Source organism: Bubalus kerabau, chromosome 4 (assembly GCF_029407905.1).
Source record: "Bubalus kerabau isolate K-KA32 ecotype Philippines breed swamp buffalo chromosome 4, PCC_UOA_SB_1v2, whole genome shotgun sequence".
Classification (NCBI taxonomy): domain Eukaryota; kingdom Metazoa; phylum Chordata; class Mammalia; order Artiodactyla; family Bovidae; genus Bubalus; species Bubalus kerabau.
The window spans coordinates 87427673-87448977 of NC_073627.1; the positions used below are offsets into that span (position 1 = coordinate 87427673).

The 21305-nt window shown below is 38.3% G+C and overlaps 1 long non-coding RNA gene across 1 annotated transcript in view; it reads right to left on the reverse strand.

The window, feature by feature from the left end:
* Positions 1-21305, reverse strand: part of LOC129649918 (uncharacterized) — a 61205-nt gene that overhangs the window by 20728 nt on the left and 19172 nt on the right. The window contains exon 2 of the long non-coding RNA XR_008713432.1: positions 13075-13172. This is a non-coding gene — a long non-coding RNA (uncharacterized LOC129649918). The remainder of the gene's footprint in view (positions 1-13074; positions 13173-21305) is intronic.

The window sequence follows — 21305 nt, forward strand, 5'->3', positions numbered from 1 at the left end:
AGATGATGCTGTGAAAGTGCTGCACTCAGTATGTCAGCAAATTTGGAAAACTCAGCAGTGGCCACAGGACTGAAAAAGGTCAGTTTTCATTTCAATCCCAAAGAAAGGCAATGCCAAAAAAATGTTCAAACTACCACACAGTTGCACTCATCTCACACGCTAGCAAAGTAATGCTCAAAATTCTCCAAGCCAGGCTTCAACAGTATGTGAACTGTGAAATTCCAAATGTTCAAGCTGGATTTAAAAAAGGCAGAGGAACCAGAGGTCAAATCACCAACATCCATTGGATCATCAGAAAAGCTAGAGAGTTCCAGAAAAACATCTACTTCTGCCTTATTGACTATGCCAAAGCCTTTGATTGTGTGGATCACAACAAACTGTGGAAAATTCTTAAAGAGGTGGGAATACCAGACAACCTGACCTGCCTCCTGAGAAATCTGTATGCAGGTCAAGAAGCAACAATTAGAACTGTACATGGAACAACAGACTGGTTCCAAGTCAGGAAAGGAGTACATCAAGTCTGTATATTGTCACCCTGTTTATTTAACTTATACGCAGAGTACATCATGAGAAATGCTGGGCTGAATGAAGCAGAAGCTGGAATCAAGATTCCCAGGAGAAATATCAATAACCTCAGATATGCAGATGACACCACCCTTATGGCAGAAAGCAAAGAAGAACTAAAGAGCCTCTTGATGAAAGTAAAAGAGGAGAGTGAAAAAGTTGGCTTAAAATTGAACATTCAGAAAACTAAGATCATGGCATCTGGTCCCATCACTTCATGGCTAATAGATAGGAAAACAATGGAAACAGTGACAGACTATTTTTGCACTCCAAATTCACTGCAGATAATAACTGCAGCCATGAAATTAAAAGATGCTTGCTCCTTGGAAGAAGAGTTATGACCAACCTAGACAGCATATTAAAAAGCAGAGACATTACTTTGCCAACAAAGGTCCGTCTAGTCAAAGCTATAGTTTTTCCAGTAGTCATGTATGGATGTGAGAGCTGAACTAGAAAGAAAACTGAGCACCGAAGAATTGATATTTTTGAACTGCGGTTTTGGAGAAGACTTTTGAGAGTCCCTTGGACTGCAAGGAGATCCAACCAGTCCATCCTAAAGGAAATCACCCCTGAATATTCATTGGAAGGACTGATGCTGAAGCTGAAACTCCAATACTTGAGCCACCTGATGAGAAGAACTGACTCTTTTGAAAAGACCCTGATGCTAGGAAGGATTGAAGGCAGGAGGAGAAGGGGATGATAGAGGATATGATGGTTGGATGGCATCACCAACTCAATGGACATGAGTTTGAGCAAGCTCTGGGTTTGGTGATGGACAGGGTGGCCTGGCGTACTGCAGTCCATGGGGTCACAAAGAGTCAGAGATGACTGAGCGACTGAACTGAACCGAAACCTATGCTCCAAATCCTCTTGCCTTTTTCCTCTCTTGAAGCAATTGTCTATACACAGTCAAGTCTCCATGACAACCTTAGCTGTTCTTTTAGAGGACAGGGGGACAGTCCAGTGGTTAAGTCCATGGGGTTTGGCATCATGTCTAGGTTTAAATTCAGGCTCTGTCATGGATGTGGCCTTGGGGCAAATTGTTTTACTTCTCTGATCTTTCTGTGGTTTCTCAATCTCTAAAATGGGGATAATAACATCTTATGGAGTTGCTATTAAAATTTTTAAATGATGTGCACAATATCTTAGCATGGTGCCTAAGACATTGAGAGTCAGCACATTTTTCTTGAATCATTAGTCTGATCTAGCTCAGTAAGCTGTCAAGGAGACAAATTATAGTACTTTGAAGTTGCTTTAAGGTGTAGGGAATTATTCTGATGGCTTCCATTTGCCACAGGGAAAGTTATCTGGAGGTAAAGAAGCTGTTCAAAATACTTTCTCAAGAGACCTGAAATATTCAGGTTGTCCCAATTTTTTTCCCTATGTCTTAAGTCTAGTGCAAACAAAATTGCATCCTATTAAATATTTAGTATTTAATATAGCCAACAAATTAATTTTAGGCTCGATTTTGTGATATTGCAGTATGGTATTATATTTGTGTGTATGTATACATATATAGATAGATAGATAGTGTTTAATGAATGTGCATGGTGATTTATGAGATTGTAAAGAGCTTTAACCACAATTTTGAGCAATTTACCTCATAGTAGAATTTTTTAGTGTTGTATCTTCACATTTACAGCATATGAAGGAAAACGTGTTAGACGCTCAGTTGTGTCTGACTCTTTGCGACCCCATGGACTGTAGCCTGCCAGGCTCCTGTCTTCATGGGATTCTCCAGGCAAGAATACTGGAGTGGGTTGCATTCCCTTCTCCAAGGGATCTTCCCTATTCAGGGATCAAACCCCAGGCTCCCGCGTTGCAGGCAGATTCTTGATGGCTGAGTCCTTATGGTTTATTTAACACCAATATCTTGGTGAAGAATACAGCCTCCAAGGATAACATTAGTCTTTAAATGATCTACTTTTTGACCTGCACTACAGGAAAGAGCAGGGCAACCTGTGTATTTTACTACTTCCTCCATCAAAACCACAACTACCACCAGTACCCAACAATTACTGAATCTCCAACCTATTGTACTTCTTAAGCATTAACAGTTATGGAAAAAAATTGACTGATTTAATGCGGCTAATTTATTTGTATATTTGCTAAGATAGTATGGTGTATCACCATTACTAATAATAAATACCTCTGCAAAAAAGCAAGCCATAGATTGCTTTGGATTCAAAAGCCTGTTTCCACCATTAATTAGCAGTGTGGAGTTCAATAAATCAACCAGCTCAAGCTTCAATTTCTACGTCTACCAAATCTAAACAGATTCAAAACAGTGGGCACATATTATATTAGACTGCATATTTTGATTAGATAGTGTTGTGTTCTACTTATAATGAACACTAGACAGCTGATAGCTACTCTGTGCTAGAATACAATTTACTTTCGACTTAACAATTCTCCTATTTTCCTTTTCTCTTTTTGAAAAATATACATATTTTTTCCTTTCCACTCTTGATCCTACAGTATTATTAGTGTTTGTAAAACCTCCTTAAATTCTTTGTGGAATTAGAAAAATGCACACACACAAGTAAATCAATAACATTTTTCTTATTCTTCAAAAAAAAACTTTCTAAATTGAGTATTGATCTTGTGATTTCAAGATCAGGTGATTTTTCTGCACAGTGGCAGATGATTTGGTGTTTTCCAACTTGAATATAAAGTGGTATTCTCAGGAGAGGGTCAGGAGGGTGGTACGAAGAACCTAATGAAGCAAATTCAAGCATCTTTGCCTTCAAGCCTCTTTTCCCAGCCAATAAAGAAAATGCAGGTTAAAATTTTCCACTCTAACTGACTCATCTGGCAGAAAAAGTCTTCCAAGTGCCAAGAAGACTAGGAGAAAAAAAAAAACTGGTAGTGAAAAGGGCATAGGAAGAAGGGGGAGATAGGAGAAGCATGTTATATTCCATCAAGCTATTTTTTTAAAAGAAAAGCAGTTTTGAGGATTAAAAAGGAAGATGCATTGAACTTTAAAGGTTAAAACAGACCTCTGGAAATGCAATACTTCTTATAGTACATTTCACACCAAAGTATCTCTCAAATACACATCTTTTACACTTTTATAAGGAAGATAAATAATTGAATGAGGTTTAAGTATCTAGAAAGCTTATGTCAAAGAAGAATTAAAAAGCAAGCTTTATGGGGTATATTATACAATTTAGCTAACCAAAAATAAATTCTTTCAGACCCACTAAATACAAGGAATTCTGCTGAAAATTCAGGTAAGAAACAAGGATGGTTTGTGCTGGGAATTCACAATATATTAGAAATTCAGGTATGCAAATAGAACATGTGTATGTTATAAGAGGATGGAAATAGCAATTATGCAAACACGGGAAATTTTTTCTAATTATTGCCAGGTTTGAACTTTTTTGCCTTCCATAAAGTGAAGGAGTTGTCTTAGTCTCCTCAGGTCTCCTTCAAATTTAATATTTTGTAATATGTTTATAAAAAATATTTATTTCACTATTTTTTAGCAGAGAGAGAGAAGAATTTTGCCTTTAATAAGTTAGGCACTGTACCAGAGAATGCAGAGGTTTTTGAACAAATGCCTTGGTTCAGTACGACAAAAGTATTCTCACTGGAGCAACTGGAGAAACAAAAAACTATTAGCCAAAAAAATATATATAAAGAAAACTGTTTTAATCTGATTTCTCCCTGCATTTGTAGAATGGGTTTAATTGACACTAACACCCTTTTTCTGTGATTATTATTCCATTTGACTAACAAACATAGCAAATATATTTGATTAAAAGAGTTTTAATCTACCACCATCACACTCCAATTTTCATAAAATAATCAGGTACGAAATCTCATCTAAATAAAGAATAAATACTAAAATATTATGATGCATATTATTAGCTATAGCTGCTCTAGGCAAAATGAAGCTTCACTTCCACTATTCTCTCTTTCCTGCCTTTTTATTTCACGTTGTGATAGACATGGCTGTGAGAATTGCAGAGATTAAGTAAAATAAAATTAAATGACCATGTAAAACCTTTAATAAATAATAGCTCTTGTTACCACTGCTATGGTTATTATCATTATTTATGCATTTTATTTTTTTCTGCCATTCCTCACTTTCAAAGGTAATTCCTACATGTAAAGCTTCCCAAGGTACAACACATCTAGTACTAAGAGCCCTTGAGAAGATCTGGGGATACACACACACACACAAAATTCAATTTAGAAGTCCTATTAGGGCTTCCCAGATGGTGCTAATGGTAAAGAACCTGCCTGCCAAGGCAAGAGGCATAAGAGACACGGGTTCGATCCCTAGGTCGGGAAGATACCCTGGAGGGGAGTATGGCAACCCACTCCAGTATTCCTGCCTGGAGAATCCCATGGACAGAGGAGCCTGGTGGGCTCCAGTCCATGGGGTCACAAAGAGTCAGACACAACTGAAGCAACTTAGCTTGATATATATTAAAGTACATTTGAAAATTGTACAGCTAGCACATTAACCTAGTGATTTAACAATTATTATTATTATTAAATAAATTTCATTAAGTAAAAAAACAGTATTTTCAGAAGCACAATTGTACAGGTGGTATGCGGTATGTGAATACAGCAAAATTATGAGCAACAACTGAAGTTTGGGAAACAATGCATAAACAAGAACTTTCACAATCTGAGGAGTGAGGAAGGAGTGTCACATTTTGAAAGAAACAAATCTCTCATATCCTAGATTACAGACCTCTTGAGGGAAAATTCAGTCTTCATCTATGTCAGTACATTAATATGTGCTCAATGACTGAAAGCTACCTAAATTGGAAGATAATTAAAACTCTGTGTGTGTCTTTGATCAGACCATTCCGCTTATTCAGATAGCTCTTACTGGAGAAAAATAAAAAGGCAGTGAATATGGAAAGGGCTTAAACTGTGAGTCATACCTTATTCAACACCAAGGATTTCTTACTATTGAGAAAACCTGTGAATAGGAGACAGTCTTTACCATTGTTTCCCTTGTGGCTCAGCTGCAATGTGGGAGACCTGGGCTCAATCCCTGGATTGGGAAGATCCCCTGGGGAAGGGAAAGGCTACTTACCCCAGTATTCTGGCCTAGAAGGTTCCATGGACTGTATAGTCCATGTGGTTGCAAAGAGTCAGACACGACTGAGTGACTTTACTTTTCACTTTACCAATGTTTAAAATGCATGGGATAAAAAAATCTTAACTTTCTAATACATGTAGGGAAACTTTTAACCACTCACTCTTCACAACATTGGAAAAGTCTAAGCACATTCAGTTCAGTTCAGTTGCTCAGTCGTGTCTGACTCTTTGCGACCCCATGGACTGCAGCACACCAGGCCACCCTGTCCATCACCAGCTCCCGGAGCTTGCTCAAACTCATGTCCATCCTGTTGGTAATGCCATCCAACCATCTCATCCTCTGTCCTCCCCTTCTCCTCCTGCTTTCAATCTTTTCCAGCATCAGGGTCCTTTCAAATGAATCAGTTCTTCGCATCAGGTGGCCAAAGTATTGGAGTTTCAGGTTCAGCATCAGTCCTTCCAATGAATATTCAGGACTGATTTCCTTTAGGATGGACTGGTTTGAAAAGTCTAAGTACATAGTAGCATTCAATAATTTTTTGTTGAATGAATGATTAATGTGGATATTATACCAACAAATAACCTAAGGCTTCATAATCATAATGCAGACCTGATAGCCCTGCACAATTGGTCAGGGAGGAAGCTAAAACTGAAAGAAACAGGCTGAATTAAAACCTCTATATAAAGAGTGTTATAATAGTATTACAATGAGAGCCTATTAATAGGAATAGCATAAAAACTCTATTGTAAATAGATTTTCAAAGCATGTATACATGTCATAAGAAAGGCAACACATTACCCAACCATAAAGACTATGATTCAATTGATTAGGGGAGTTTATAAACATATCATTTAACATCAATCCTTATATGCTTATGCAACAAAAGAGACTTCAGAGACTCTTGCTGAAACATAAAGGCTTTTTGAGAAGTTCAATCATAACCTCTTTTCTATTCTTTAACATGATAAGGTCAAAGTGAATATCATAGTAAAATTCTTTAATCTTACTACTGGGTCTGAGTACTTGTGGGACAACACATGGAAGACACTCAAAAACAGTGTGGGTGGAGCTTGAGAGTGGTGCTTCCAGCAGCAGCCTCTGAATATAGAAGGCAAGGTAGGGCTTACCCTGAATGCACAGTGGAACGGAAAAACAGGTTCACATATCTGTAAATTTAATGAGTTCCCATCTATAAATACACTTCTATGCCATACCTTTGTGCACTTTCTGCTTTTTAAAAGACTTGAATTATTATTTTTCACTGAGTATTGCAATTATTAATTTATAAGTCCTTAAAGGCAGGAAATGTCTGATTATATATATATATATATATGTATGTACATATATATATTATATTTCTAGAGCCTAGATCAGTGCCTGACACATTATAGATTCTTAGTAAATATTTGTTGGATGAATGAATGCATGCATTTGTAAATGAGTGCTTCAGTCCCTAGAGAGTTGGCAGAAGAAAGGGTTTGGGAGAGGAAATAGGAAAGAGAATTTCTGAAATCCAGAGCCAGTCCATTTATTTCATGTCTTCTTCCGCCTACCAGGCCTGGCAATGAGAGAGCCAAGCAGTGATCTCACCTTCAGAACCTGCTGGGCTAGTCCAGTCAGCAAGTGAGGAGAGTCCAACTACTCATGTCAAACACAGTAAACTTGGCTCATAGATTACCAGAAGTACAGTGTGACTGCTCTCTTCCCTCAAATCTGCCCTGCTAGGCTAGATCTAATTATCCACCATGGAATTTGGCCAGCTACACTGAGATTATGGTATGTTGAGAAATTTGAACTTTAACCATACATAAAAAAAAGCATGGGGATCAGGGTCATTGCTTCTGGGTGATTTTTGAATTTTTTTCAAACAGAAAACAGTTGCTTTGGAGCCTGTGAGTTTAAGTCAAATTGAACCGATTTTTGAATGTAAATTGTCCTCAGATGTCTTTATTAAAATCGCTCAAATTTATTGAATAACAATATCTGGATATTATTTCTAAATATAAATAATGAAATAAAATACAGCACCCTTTATTAATCATCACACACACAAAAAAAACATTGTTAGGTAGAGAGAATGATACAAAATAAGTAAGATATAGTCTTTGGTGCTGCCTTTTTCAGTTAGATTTCAACTGAAGTAAGTTCAAAACCCTAAGAAAACGCTTTCCTTCCTGCCTGAGCAGAAGATGCAGAAAGGTTAAGTCTTGCCAGTCTACAATAGAAAGTCATCATGCACTCATCACATGTTCCTGCAGCAGAATTAAACAAATTTTATGTTTCTTAATGTTTCTCTTTAAGAAAATCCCCTTGGTAAACACAATTTGTCTCAGGGTTGTGCTGGTATGATATTCTTAAGTTTTCTGGGTATAGCTGGGCAAAGTCCTCTCCATAAACAAACTGGAGGTTGATCAGAGTTTTCTTTACTTTGAAAAATGGTTCCCAGTAGAATCTCAACAGCTAGACAATTTCTACAATTACACTTTTGTTCACCTTAGATGCAACTCCTCCAGATGATACCTGTTTTCAGATATACAAATAACATTTGTTCTCCTCACTACTTCAGAACTAATTCAGAGGTTTTCATTTTCTCTCTTTTCCTTTCCTCCCAATATATCCATTTTCTCCTTTGCAGCAATGGACACCACTTCACAGCAAGCCTTCTCCTTATCTCTGTTTTATCTCTTGTAAGGCCAGCCTTTCTAGTACACTGTTTTCTGTTTTCATGAGAATTTCTGCCTTGCCTTTAGAGTTATTTAATGACAAGGAGGGAATGGTATAAAACCACAGAAGTGACTAAGAAAAGTCAGAGAAAGCAAAGCCAGTTCTACTGGCGATGAGAAATGATAGAAATATGCCGGGTTGACCTCAAAAACCTAGGGACTGGTTCCAGCACCAAGGATTATCTGGTGCCAGAATTGAATTCGGGGAACCTCTTGTATTTCAGTTTCCACATCTACATAATCAGCATGGCCTGTCTACTTGACAGAAATGATAACAACATTGAATCAGACAGCAAAAGAGCTTGATGTTTTATTCATTTATAAAGTGTATATCTCTATATTGCATGAGATGTGGTTTTTAATGATATTAGATACCCAGCTCCAAAGGGGGTGATCATGCACACCAGCTGTCACAGCCTTCTATTTACTTTGGCCTAGACTGGACTAACTCAGGGATATTTAGAAGTTGATTATTTGGAATGAACAAGGAATCTATTTATATGACCAATATATATGAGCAATCCTACCATCTATATTCTGACTAGTTCGTTGACTTCATCAAGCTTCTCCCAGCTTGCTTTCTTGACAGTCCAATGCTGGCCATGATCTCCTTTTCAACCCATAAGCACTGCCCACACCCCAGATACAATCTGATAGTTTGTGAGCATCTGGATTGGACTAGAATTGAGCAGGGTGATGTCACTCTGGAGTCACACTGGCACTATAATGAAACAGCTGTAACACTTTAAACTTGTTATTTAATTTCTCTCAGGCTACATTTCCTAATTTGTACAGAGAAGCCACCAGTATCTACACTGTAGATATTACAGTGGGATGAGTAAAAACCAATAAAGATATCCCAAGAGCTAAAAGTAACATATCACAAATATGATATTTGGGGTTGTCCAGATATTTGAGTTATAGTCTTAAAAATATAAGACTTTAAAAAGAAGCAGCCATGCAATTAAAGTAAGATGCACTTTGTGGCTTCTTTGAGCTCATAACTCTTTAGAAGCTTATCAAATATGTACTGTCACAATAATTAAACCTGCTGCTGCTAAGTCGCTTCAGTCGTGTTCGACTCTGTGCGACACCATAGACGGCAGCCCACCAGGCTCCCCCGTCCCTGGGATTCTCCAGGCAAGAACACTGAAGTGGGTTGCCATTTCCTTCTCCAATGCATGAACATGAAAAGTGAAAGTGAAGTCGCTCAGTCGTGTCCGACTCTTCGCGACCCCATGGACTGCAGCCCACCAGGCTCCTCTGTCCATGGGATTTTCCAGGCAAGAGCACTGGAGTGGGTGCCATTATTAAGCCTAGTAGATACTTATTTTCTGATAATTAAATGAGTAAATAATTAAGGAATGAATTCGGCTGAAGTTGTTTGCAGGACTGTTGTTTCATATCTCTCCTCTAGGTGGCAAACTATTACCTCCTACAGTGTATTGCATTTCTTTGTCTCAACAATTGACATGAAAATTGTATTTTAAAAAGTACTCAATTTTATGTCTGTCCTAGTGTAGAAGTACACAATCATAAATCTATTTCCTTCTAAAGTTATGTCTTTGTACATCGTTAAACTTTTTGTCCCCAAATAATTGTTTCTAGAAAATCATTCAGAAATATGACTAAGTACTATAAAGAAATTGAGCTGTGCAAGAGACTTTTCAAAGCACTTGTACAAGATTGTTTTGGGTACTTTCAATTTTCATGGAGTACTTACACTTAGGAAAACATTGTTTGTCCAAAGTTCATTATTATTTTTCTGGGGAATGCTTTTTCCCCTAAATAAGAAAAAATTAATAAAAGTAATTCTACTAAAAATGACTTTTATAAAACTAAGCTCCAAATATATGTTTTTTTCTTCTAGATTCATTGTGACAGGAACAGATAAAATTAAGAACTGAATGTAGTATCCTGTAAATTGAATACAGAACAATTAGATAAGTTCATCCAAATACTTTAATTTTTCTTAAATCTAGGACATGAGTTCCCTGAATGATTTAAATACTGTTCCCCAAATTCCACTCCCCTTTATAATGACATAGTCTATATTTTCTTACACAAGAAATACAACTGGAAAATATGTTGGAGTGCCAGGAAATCTAAAAGGCAAAGCTAAAAGTCACCTGGGAGCACACCAAACAGGAACAGCAGGAACTGAAGATGCCTGTCTGTTTCTAGTACAAGGGGAGGGGATAAGTAAAAAGAACAATGACATGTTATAGCCCAGGAGCTAAAATTAAATGCATGTAAACAATTCCTGTTGAAACTAGAAGCCAATGTAGATTAGGCAAACCAGGTGAAGAGTTCTTTCCTGCCAAAACACGCCAGGATAAGAGTCACCAAGCATTGAGACATGGCTAGTATAGAAGTGAGGTTAATTCTGGAAAGCCACAGGGGATTCTGAGCTATATGTAGCAGCTCTTAAATTCTACATTAAAGTGTAGTGTGTACCAAAAAGCCATATTTCTTCTTTATCCCACCCAAAAAACCTGAAAGCTGTTCAGATATGGAAATCTGAATGAGAAATTCTATCTGAGTAGTAAATTTTTAATAAAAAATTTTTTGAGTGTTTGGATTATATTACCTACCAAAAATAATTTTGTTTTAAAGTACAGTGTGTGAAAACTTTTACTATTATCCTTAAGTATTACTAGGTTGTTTTAGACACTTTCTCTGGAGTCACTTTTGCAAGCTTTATCTCTATTAATGTTTAAAGCCTTCATTCAATCTAATTAACCCGTGCACACTATAATTTTAATTCAAAAAGAAAAGTGAACTTTGACCCAACTTCAGATGTTAAGTGTGTATCTAGCCTCCATACCAGCCCACAGCATATTTGTTATCATTTGTCTTTACTCTTCATTATAAGAAAGGTAAACAAAAAGGAGAGAACGGGGAAAAGGTCAAGAAAAAAACAGAAAAGAACTGATTATCCTTTCAATAATGGGAACTGAAAGTCATCTGTTAAATATAGCCCCTACATTCATGGTGATTCAACATCCCAGGCTCCATTCTATGATTTCTGCCTTACTGTACAATTTTCTCCTTTGACAAAAAATTCTCTTTGAGTATTGTGATGACTCAAGACCCTCAGCTGTGATCACCACTTTTCCTCCTTCTAGAGAAATTCACAAAGATAAAAAGCCAGAGTCTCACTTTTATGAGCCCAATTCACCTCTAGAAATGAGGCTGCACGCCACAGAGAGAAAGCCAGTACAGCATGTGTACAGGATGTGGGATCCAGACCAGCAGCTCAAATCAGTCAATGATGTTTCACCGAGAAGACAAAGGCAAATACACAGAGAAGCAGCCACTTGGTTAGCGTCCACGTTACACAAGTAGAACAGGCATATCCACCCTCCCTTGGTGCCACAGCCCAAGCCAGACACACCCAGACTCTCTCACTCACAGCCACCAGGGCTGGTCTGAGTTCAGCCACTAGAAGCCTGCAGTACAAGGAGAGCTGAGAGCTATGTTTGGTGTCAATTGACATATACATGATTACCCAACAGGGAAAATAAAGGGGAAAAAGCACATCTATACCCATTCCTATACAATTGTTTTCAAAGATCTTGAGGCAGAGAAACTAGAACTAAGAGAGAATGGTATTAGCTCAGTAAGTATGAAATAAGCACCAACACTCTCTTAAGCAACATTCCAGTTCCAGTAGAAGAATTTTCAATGGTGAACAAGCAAAACACAGTTCCAACTGCCCTCAACAGCATTTATTGGTTTGCTGTAAATACATTAGTTAGACTGCTGAAACAACTGGGAAAAAAAAAAAAACTAAGAGAAATTAAAATAATAGTACTGTGATGATGATAATAATTATAGTTACCATTTATTAAGCAGTTATTAGGTGCCAGTTTGCTGTATTTAGCTATGTAGCTTAATCTTCATAATAGTCTGTGAAGTAGGTTTTATTTTTCCAATTTTACAGGTAAGAAAGCTACATCAAATCTAAATTAAATATCTTTCCCAAGAATACTGCTGCTGCTGCTGCTAAGTCACTTTAGTCGTGTCCAACTCTGGGCGATCGCATAGACAGCTGCCCACCAGGCTTCCCCATCCCTGGGATTGTCCAGGCAAGAATACTGGAGTGGGTTGCCATTTCCTTCTCCAATGCATGAAAGTGAAAAGTGAAAATGAAGTCACTCAGTCGTGTCTGACTCTTAGCGACCCCATGGACTGCAGCCGACCAGGCTCCTCCACCGTGGGATTTTCCAGGCAAGAGTACTGGAGTGGGGTGTCATTGCCTTCTCCCCCTAGTTAGAGTGAAAGAGCCATACTCAGATTCCCCCTGAACTGTCTCCACTATACCAGGAGTCAGCAACCTGTGACCCTTCTGTCCAATCTGTCCTGCTGTCTGTTTTTGTAGATAAAGCTATACTGAAATGCAAACATTCTCATTCATTTCTGTATTATCTATGGTTGCTTTGGTGCTGTAACAGCAAAATTGAGTATCTGGCCCACAAAGGGTAAAGAGTTTACTATTTGGCCTTTAAGAGAACAATTTGGCCAACTTCTGCAATGCAGTATGCCATTAAGTATTTTTAAAAGGTTGAGTATAATAAATACTTTTGGAGAATTATGAAATTCTAAGAAATGGGAGTACACTGCAATCAATTTAGGGCATTCTGCCTGTGCATAGATCTTTCTTCCACTCCTTAAAAACTCAGTTGGGGAAAGCATATTTGTGTTTCCAAAATTTAGAACCTGAATTTTATCAAGGAATTCTTTCACATCCTTCCCAGACCCGCTTTCAGCTCCTTCACACTTCAGGTTCTCACAGGACATCTTACCACACTGGGCACCTAGAAGAGAAAGAGAGAGAGAAACACAATGAAAAAATAGTGCTATAGTTTCAGGGAACTTCCATCCATTCTCAGACACTGACCCCCTGCCACAGGGCAACTCCAAAGGAACAGCATCCCACATTACAGGGTTCACTTGCCTTAGGCTTGTTAGCTTGGTGCACCTGAGTAGATGAATCTATAGACTAGAAGAATAATATTTAAATATGAAAGGCATATTAGCTAATGACTAATTGAGATGATAGTGTTTGTCAATTTGAAAACAAAAACTCAGCAAACCTGGGTGACTTGTCAGAGATTATGTCCAGTTCTAACTGTTGCTTCCTGACCTGCATATAGGTTTCTCAAGAGGCAGGTCAGGAGGTCTGGTATTCCCATCTCTTGAAGAATTTTCCACAGTTTATTGTGATCCACACTGTCAAAGGTTTTGGCATAGTCAATAAAGTAGAAATAGATGTTTTTCTGGAACTCTCTTGCTTTTTCAGTGATCCAGCAGATGTTGGCAATTTGATCTCTGGTTCCTCTCCCTTTTCTAAAACCAGCTTAAACATCTGGAAGTTCACGGTTCACATATTGCTGAAGCCTGGCTTGGAGAATTTTGAGTTGGACTATAAAGAAAGCTCAGCGCAGAAGAATTGATGCTTTTGAACTGTGGTGTTAGAGAAGACTCTTAAGAGTCCCTTGGACTGAAAAGAGATCCAACCAGTCCATCCTAAAGGAGATCAGTCTTGGGTGTTCATTGGAGGGACTGATGTTGAAGCTGAAACTCCAGTCCTTTGGCCACCTGATGCAGAGAGCTAACTCATTTGAAAAGACCCTGATGCTGGGAAAGATTGAGGGCAAGAGGAGAAGGGGACAACAGAGGATGAGATGGTTGGATGGCATCACCAACACAATGGACATGGGTTTGGGTGGACTCCGGGAGTTGGTGATGGACAAGAAGGCTTGGCGTGCTGTGGTTCATGGGTTCGCAAAGAGTCGGACACAACTGAGAGACTGAACTGAACCAAACAGAGAAAAGGCCTTTTACTCCACCATTCTTGCCCAGAGAATCCCATAGGCAGAGGAACTTGGCAGGCTATAGTCCATAGGGTCACAAAGAGTCAGACACGACTGAAGTGACTTAGCACGCACATCCAATCTACAGTACATTCAATAGGGTCTGGTGTAAGGCCACAGCCATATGCTATACATATATATTCACTAATATATTCACTAATTTCATGTCCTTTATCAAGGCCACAACTTGGATGGAAAGAGTACCTTTGAGGAATCAGGCAGACTTAGATCCAAACCCTGACTTGCTCACTCATTGCTTGTGTAAACTTAGCAAAATCAGTAAACCACTTTAAGCCTCAGTTTTATATAAATAAAACATGGTAAACTGTTCTCTGACTTTAAAGAAGATAAACTGAGATAGCACATTCAATGCCTAACAATGTATCTGGCACATAGTAAGAACTTTATTAATATACGGCAAACACTAGTATTGCTCTTAAAAGATGAGTAAAACTGCATCACCTCAGTCTCTTTTTGGAACAAGGTCCATAGGTATTAGCATTTGGACCAAGTAGCATCTCACTGTTCAAGTATAGATGATAACTGCTAGTTGCCTATGCTCGAGTTGAAGAATTCACCTGAGAAAGCTAACTTTTAGCTTTCTAATCAAGTCTGGTACCAGTGCATATAATTGTTGTTATATGTGTTATAATTTATGGACAACCTTGTTTTTAATTACAAGGTTTTTATTAGAGAAACAGGTTTCGGGGTGAGTCTGCCATCTGACTTGCCAGCACTTGTTGGAAGTTTTTATGTGATTCATTTACATGTGTGTGTGTATTTAGGAGTAGTGCTATTATTAAATTTTGCTGACATACAGTGAGGAATCTATGATTCAAATTTGTCTGTTTATACACCTTCCCCACCACCCACTCTGTCCCTTCACACAACTAACCCCTCCCCCATTTATCAAGGACTACTTTCAGATTATTTTCAAGGATGTATACAGATAGAATCACTTGGAATGGTCCTTGCCTAATTCGCTTTAGTAACTCGTGCATATGCTGCTGCTGTTGCTGCTAAGTTGCTTCAGTCGTGTCCGACTCTGTGCGACCCCATAGATGGCAGCCCAGCAGGCTCCCCCATCCCTGGGATTCTCCAGGCAAGAACACTGGAGTGGGTTGCCATTTCCTTCTCCAGTGCATGAAAGTTAAAAGTGAAAGTGAAGTTACTCAGTCATGTCTGACTCTTTGCAACCCCATGGACTGCAGCCTACCAGGCTCCTCCGCCCATGGGATTTTCCAGGCAAGAGTACTCGTATGAGATAGAAGTAAACACTGCTTAAAAGTAAAAATCTTTCAAAAAGAAAAAGGAGGGGAAGGGGATTTCCCTGGTGGTTCAGTGGTTAAGACTTCACTCTTTCACTGCAGACAGCATGGGTTTGATCCCTCGTGAGGGAACTAAGAACCCACACACTGCACAGTAGGGCCAAGAAAAAAAAAAGTGAAAATCTTTTAGGTAATGTGGTAATAGAAAATCCAAGGGGACTCATTATGATGTAAAGCAGGCAATGTCATTTCCTCATTCTCAACGTTGTTAATTTTGTATAAAGGATACCTGCAGAAAAAACCATCTTCACATCAAAGTCAGCAAATGATACTGACAGGCCAGTGCTATAAATCTCACACAGAGGAAAAGGGAAAAGATGATTATACAAAACCCGCAAGGAATAAACACACTCTCACAAATAGAAAACTGAAAACAAAATGGAATGGACAGTAATGAAACAACTCCATGATGATTAAATAATAGCAAGAGTTGAAGCTTTGTCAAGTACTTCCCACATAGGCGCATGAAACCTGCATATGAAGCCCAGGGCAAGGCACTGTAGCAAGGTTACATGATAATGTTTTACAGATGGGAGTTCTCTTTAGTGTTACTATTGTCTTTAAGCTTCCAACTGCTCTATTAATTTAAAACATAGGAAAGAGTAGAAGAAATGAAGATGAGGGAAAAAGAGAGGGCAAAGAGGAAAGAATGGGAGAATAAAAGAGGTAGAAAAGGTGTCCAGTGTTGGGTATCACAATCCATTAGAACTGCAAACACTTGGGACCCACACACATCCCACCTCATTGAGTCACTTCTAAAAAGGACCCCAACGGACTCATGTTACATGTTGCTGAATAGTCAATTAAATCACCCCCTCTCCAAAATGAATGGCTTAAAATGCCTGTGGGCCAGGATTCTGGGGATGGTGTGACAGGTCCTCCTCTTCACAGTTTCTCACCAGCCCACAGTGAAAGTGTCCAGCAGGGCTAGGGTCTCATCTGAAGCCTCACCTAGGGAAGGCGCTGCTTCCGAGTTAATATACCTGACTGTTGGCAGGATTAATTTCCTTGAGAGAGGGTGAACAAAGGCCTTCAGTTCCCTGCTGGCTTTAGCTGGAGACTGTCCTCAGTTCCTCTCTCCTGTGGCAACTTTTCTTCATCAGACAGAAGGAGAGAGAGTCTTCTAGCAAGATAGAAGTGACGATCTTTTGTAAACTTTTGTAATCAGGGAAATGATATCTTCTCTAAATTGCCACATTCTATTGGTTCAAAGTAAGTTATTCAAGTGGAGGGAATTACACAGGCATGACTCCTAGAAGGCTGAGCCAATCTGAAACGATCTGAGATGCTGCCGACCACCACTTGGCAATCTATTCTCAGTATTTCTGTTTGCTAATTATTTTCTGTCTGGTTGCTATTCAAATTACCACCAAATTCCAAAATAGTCATATCTAAATAAAAAAAAAAACTTTTAGTTCTAAATTTGTCTTCCTTAGAAGCATTCGCAGTACAGTAGATGCATTGGGTTGATATGGAGAAACCATGAGTTACCAGGCCAATTTCTGGAAATTTACTGGCTGTAAAATTTTATCCATGAACCTGATTTTCTCATCTTAGAAATGGGAATAATTATGCCTTCTCTTTTTGCCTCAAATAATTGTTACAAGGACTAAGGAAAATCACATGTGTCAATGTTTTCCAAACTACAGTAACAGAGCACTGGAGGTGCTTGAGATGATTTTAAGTGGCCCATGGATTATAGGAGGAACTTTCCTCAAGTGTATGTTTTCAGAGTGTATTAAAAAAATATAACATGCATAGCAAACCCATGATTTTATAGCTAATGTTGCCTAAGTGAGATTTAAAAGAAGTTGAGGAAAGTGTGAGTCAAACTGAAGAAAAATATTAAGAAAAGCATATACTAGATGGTCTAAGAATAGGACAAACATTGTGAAAATGGTATACAAATGATTGCATAAAATTTAGAATGCTCAGTAAATACACTGAATCTTATTCATTAACTTGTGCCCCTTGACTCTGGTTGAAGAAGGTAACTAGATATATCCTTATTAGTAGCAGAGCAAACCTAACTACACCTGGTAAAAGAGATGACTCCTTGAAAATCCAATCCTAAATTGTTTGCCCACAAATAATCCATCTATTAATATTTTTTAATGAAACATTTTTCATTATCTATGCCTTTTTTCTTGTCCTAGGATGTATTAATACTAACTTCCACTTAGTAGGAGCTCACTATGCTAAAAGTTGGTGATGGACAGGGAGGCCTGGCGTGCTGCGATTCACAGGGTCGCAAAGAGTCGGACACGACTGAGCGACTGAACTGACTGACTGATGCTAAAATGTGCATATACAATTTCAACTAATACTTATCCTTGAGGAAGGATATATTAATATTATCATTTATTCGAATGAGGAAATGGAATGTTAAAGAGGTTAAATAACTTGGCCAAAGTAACTCAGCAAAATAATAAAACAAGTAGAATTTATTTTTTAAATTTATTTATTTTAATTGGAGGCTAATTACTTTACAATATTGTAGTGGTTTTGTCATACATTGAGAAGTAGAATTTAAACTCAGGTCTATCTAACTTTAAACCCTGTTTTAAGTCTACTTCTGCCAGTAATGTTTTAAAGGACTGGACCTCCACTTAGTATGCCCACACCTCATCTTTTTTGACTTCTTACACTTTTACTTTTTAGCATTCTAATTTTTTTCCTCTGGAATGTGGGAAAATATATCAACACCAGGGCATTCAAAACAAGGTCAGAGAATGAGGTTTTTTTTTTTTTTTTTTTTTTTTGCCAAATCCCCAGACAGGACATACAAATGAAGGAGAATAAAATAAGCAATTGCTTCCTGGCCCAAACTCTTTCTCCCCACTTACTCCACAGGGAAGAGGAGCAAACAGAAAGGTACAGTTCAGGCACTTCTTAGGGCTCCTTCCAGGCAGGGATGTTACCACTCACCACTTCCTCTGCATGTCCTTCCAACCAAGAACAATTGTACAAACAAAGGAGAAGCACATTACTCATGGGCTTCAAATACCTGGTGGGTTGTGTAACTGCAAAGAAATCTCTCAAGAGCAGACAGCATCTGAGTTTTGCTTTTTCAGTATGACATGTAAGTTTTGACTGACATGTGATTTTCTAAGTGATAAGGGTAACTAAAATGTTTTTAATTCTCTTTCCAAGAAGAACTTTGAGCTTTATGTCTTTAGATCAAGAAAAATAGACTTGCAAAATCTACTTTGAGAAAATATTACTAAAGTTATAGCCCATGAACAGGTGGGAATTAGAATTCAAGAGACTGTACAAAATGGAATGGTCCTATGAGGAAAATATTACTTTTCTATATTATTCACTCCCCATTTTGTAACAGGAAGCACGTTTTTGCTCATTTGAATCATGGAGTATTAATACCACAAGATTCAGACCCTAGTAACTACAAACAAAATAAAATTAACTTGTAAATATACAAAATCAGAAGTAAATACATGAAAATGGAAAATTATTTTTAAAAACCTGAAAGCAAGCCATTGTGATATTCTCTAAGAATGTTCAGATTGAACTTAGAAGAAATGTCTTCCCATTAGTCTTCTCTTCCCACATAGCCCTGGAAGATGACCCCAAACAGCAGTCCGAGTGTGCCTCGCGGGCACATGTCACCCTGACTACCACAGAGTCTTATGGGTTGGGTCAGAGACAAGATGGGAGGTGCCATCAGAGCATGGCCACCTACATTCTCTCTTCTCCGTATCCTTTAAAGAGTCCTGCCAGTATTTCCGGAGAATATTCAACAATCTGAATTGGTTAGACCATCTCCTCTATGACTGGATTCATATCAAATGTTCCATCAGGAACCCTACATAGATGAACCTCAACCCGTACTCACAAAGTATACATCAAAATCAGTAACACTGTTTTATAAGCATGTCTAATACTTCACTGTTAAATTTCAAGTGCTAATTTAAAATTAGGTGCCAAATTTTAAAAACCTAACATTGCCTTTATATTGATTATGTTTCTGATAACTCTTTGAATTTGTTCTGAAATTTTCAGTTCAACACTGCCTTGGTTATAACCACATCAAACACAATTTGAGACTAGAGTGTCAAATTAAAATCCTAAAACCGCCATCATAACGATACTAAATTTTGGCTTATGATGCTTTTATAAAACTTTCAACTATGCCTTAGTATATAACCACATCTAGCTCTCCAACTGTGAATTAGGGTGACTCATTTAATATGGGAATAGCAAAATTAGTAACCCAAACCTGACATGCCTTATTCCGGTGTCTATGTCTGTTTCTTGAAACTTTTACTTTAAATCTACCAAGCTTTATTTAAGATGAAAATAACTCTGCATTCAGTTTATGATTTTTGAGGAAATGGTCTCATTATTGATTCATTCATGTAACAAAAATTTTTTTAGAAGTCTTTATATGATGGGGTATTGATTTCTCATAAGCTAAATCTTGTGTTGGAGAAGGAAATAACAACCCACTCCAGTATTCTTGCCTAGAGAATCCCATGGACAGAGGAGCCTGGTGGGCTACAGTCCATGGGGTTGCAAGAGAGTTGGACAAAACTGAGCAACTCAACAACAAACCTTGTATATTTGAGGGTATAGTATAAAATATGAAATATGTTCAATTTTAAAATAACTTCTTTTACATGTTATTTCTATAATATGATTAACTTTACAACAAAAATTGCTACCCCTCCTAGAATATAGCAGCCATGAGGATGGGGATCTTTTACTATTTTGTCACCAATACATCTAGAGTGTAAAAGAGTGCCTGTCACATAACAGACACTCATTAACTATTTGTTGAGTGAGTGACTATTCAGTTCAGTTCAGTTGCTCAGTCATGTCCCACTCTTTGCAACCCCATGAACTGCAGCACGCCAGGCCTCCCTGTCCATCACCAACTCCTGGAGTTCACTCAAACTCACATCCATTGAGTCAGTGATGCCATCCAGCCATCTCATCCTCTGTCGTCCCCTTCTCCTCTTGCCCCCAATCCCTCCCAGCATCAGAGTCTTTTCCAATGAGTCAACTCTTTGCATGAGGTGGCCAAAGTACTGGAGTTTCAGCTTTAGCATCATTCCTTCCAAAGAACACCCAGGACCGATCTCCTTCAGAATGAACTGGTTGGATCTCCTTGCAGTCCAAGGGACTCTCAAGAGTCTTCTCCAACACCACAGTTCAAAAACATCAATTCTTCAGCACTCAGCTTTCTTCACAGTCCAACTCTCACATCCATACATGACCACTGGAAAAACCACAGCCTTGACTAGACGGAACTTTGTTTGCAAAGTAATGTCTCTGCTTTTCAATATGCTATCTAGGTTGGTCATAACTTTCCTTCCAAGGAGTAAGCGTCTTTTAATTTCATGGCTGCAATCACCATCTGCAGTGATTTTGGAGCCCAAACAATGAAGTCTGACACTGTTTCCACTGTTTCCCCATCTATTTCCCAAGAAGTGATGGGACCAGATGCCATGATCATTGTTTTCTGAATGTTGAGCTTTAAGCCAACTTTTTCACTCTCCACTTTCACTTTCCTCAAGAGGCTTTTTAGTTCCTCTTCACTTTCTGCCATAAGGGTGGTGGCATCTGCATATCTGAGGTTATTGATATTTCTCCCGCTAATCTTGATTTCAGCTTGTGCTTCTTCCAGCCCAGCGTTTCTCATGATGTACTCTGCAAATAAGTTAAATAAGCAGGGTGACAATATACAGCCTTGACGTACTCCTTTTCCTATTTGGAACCAGTCTGT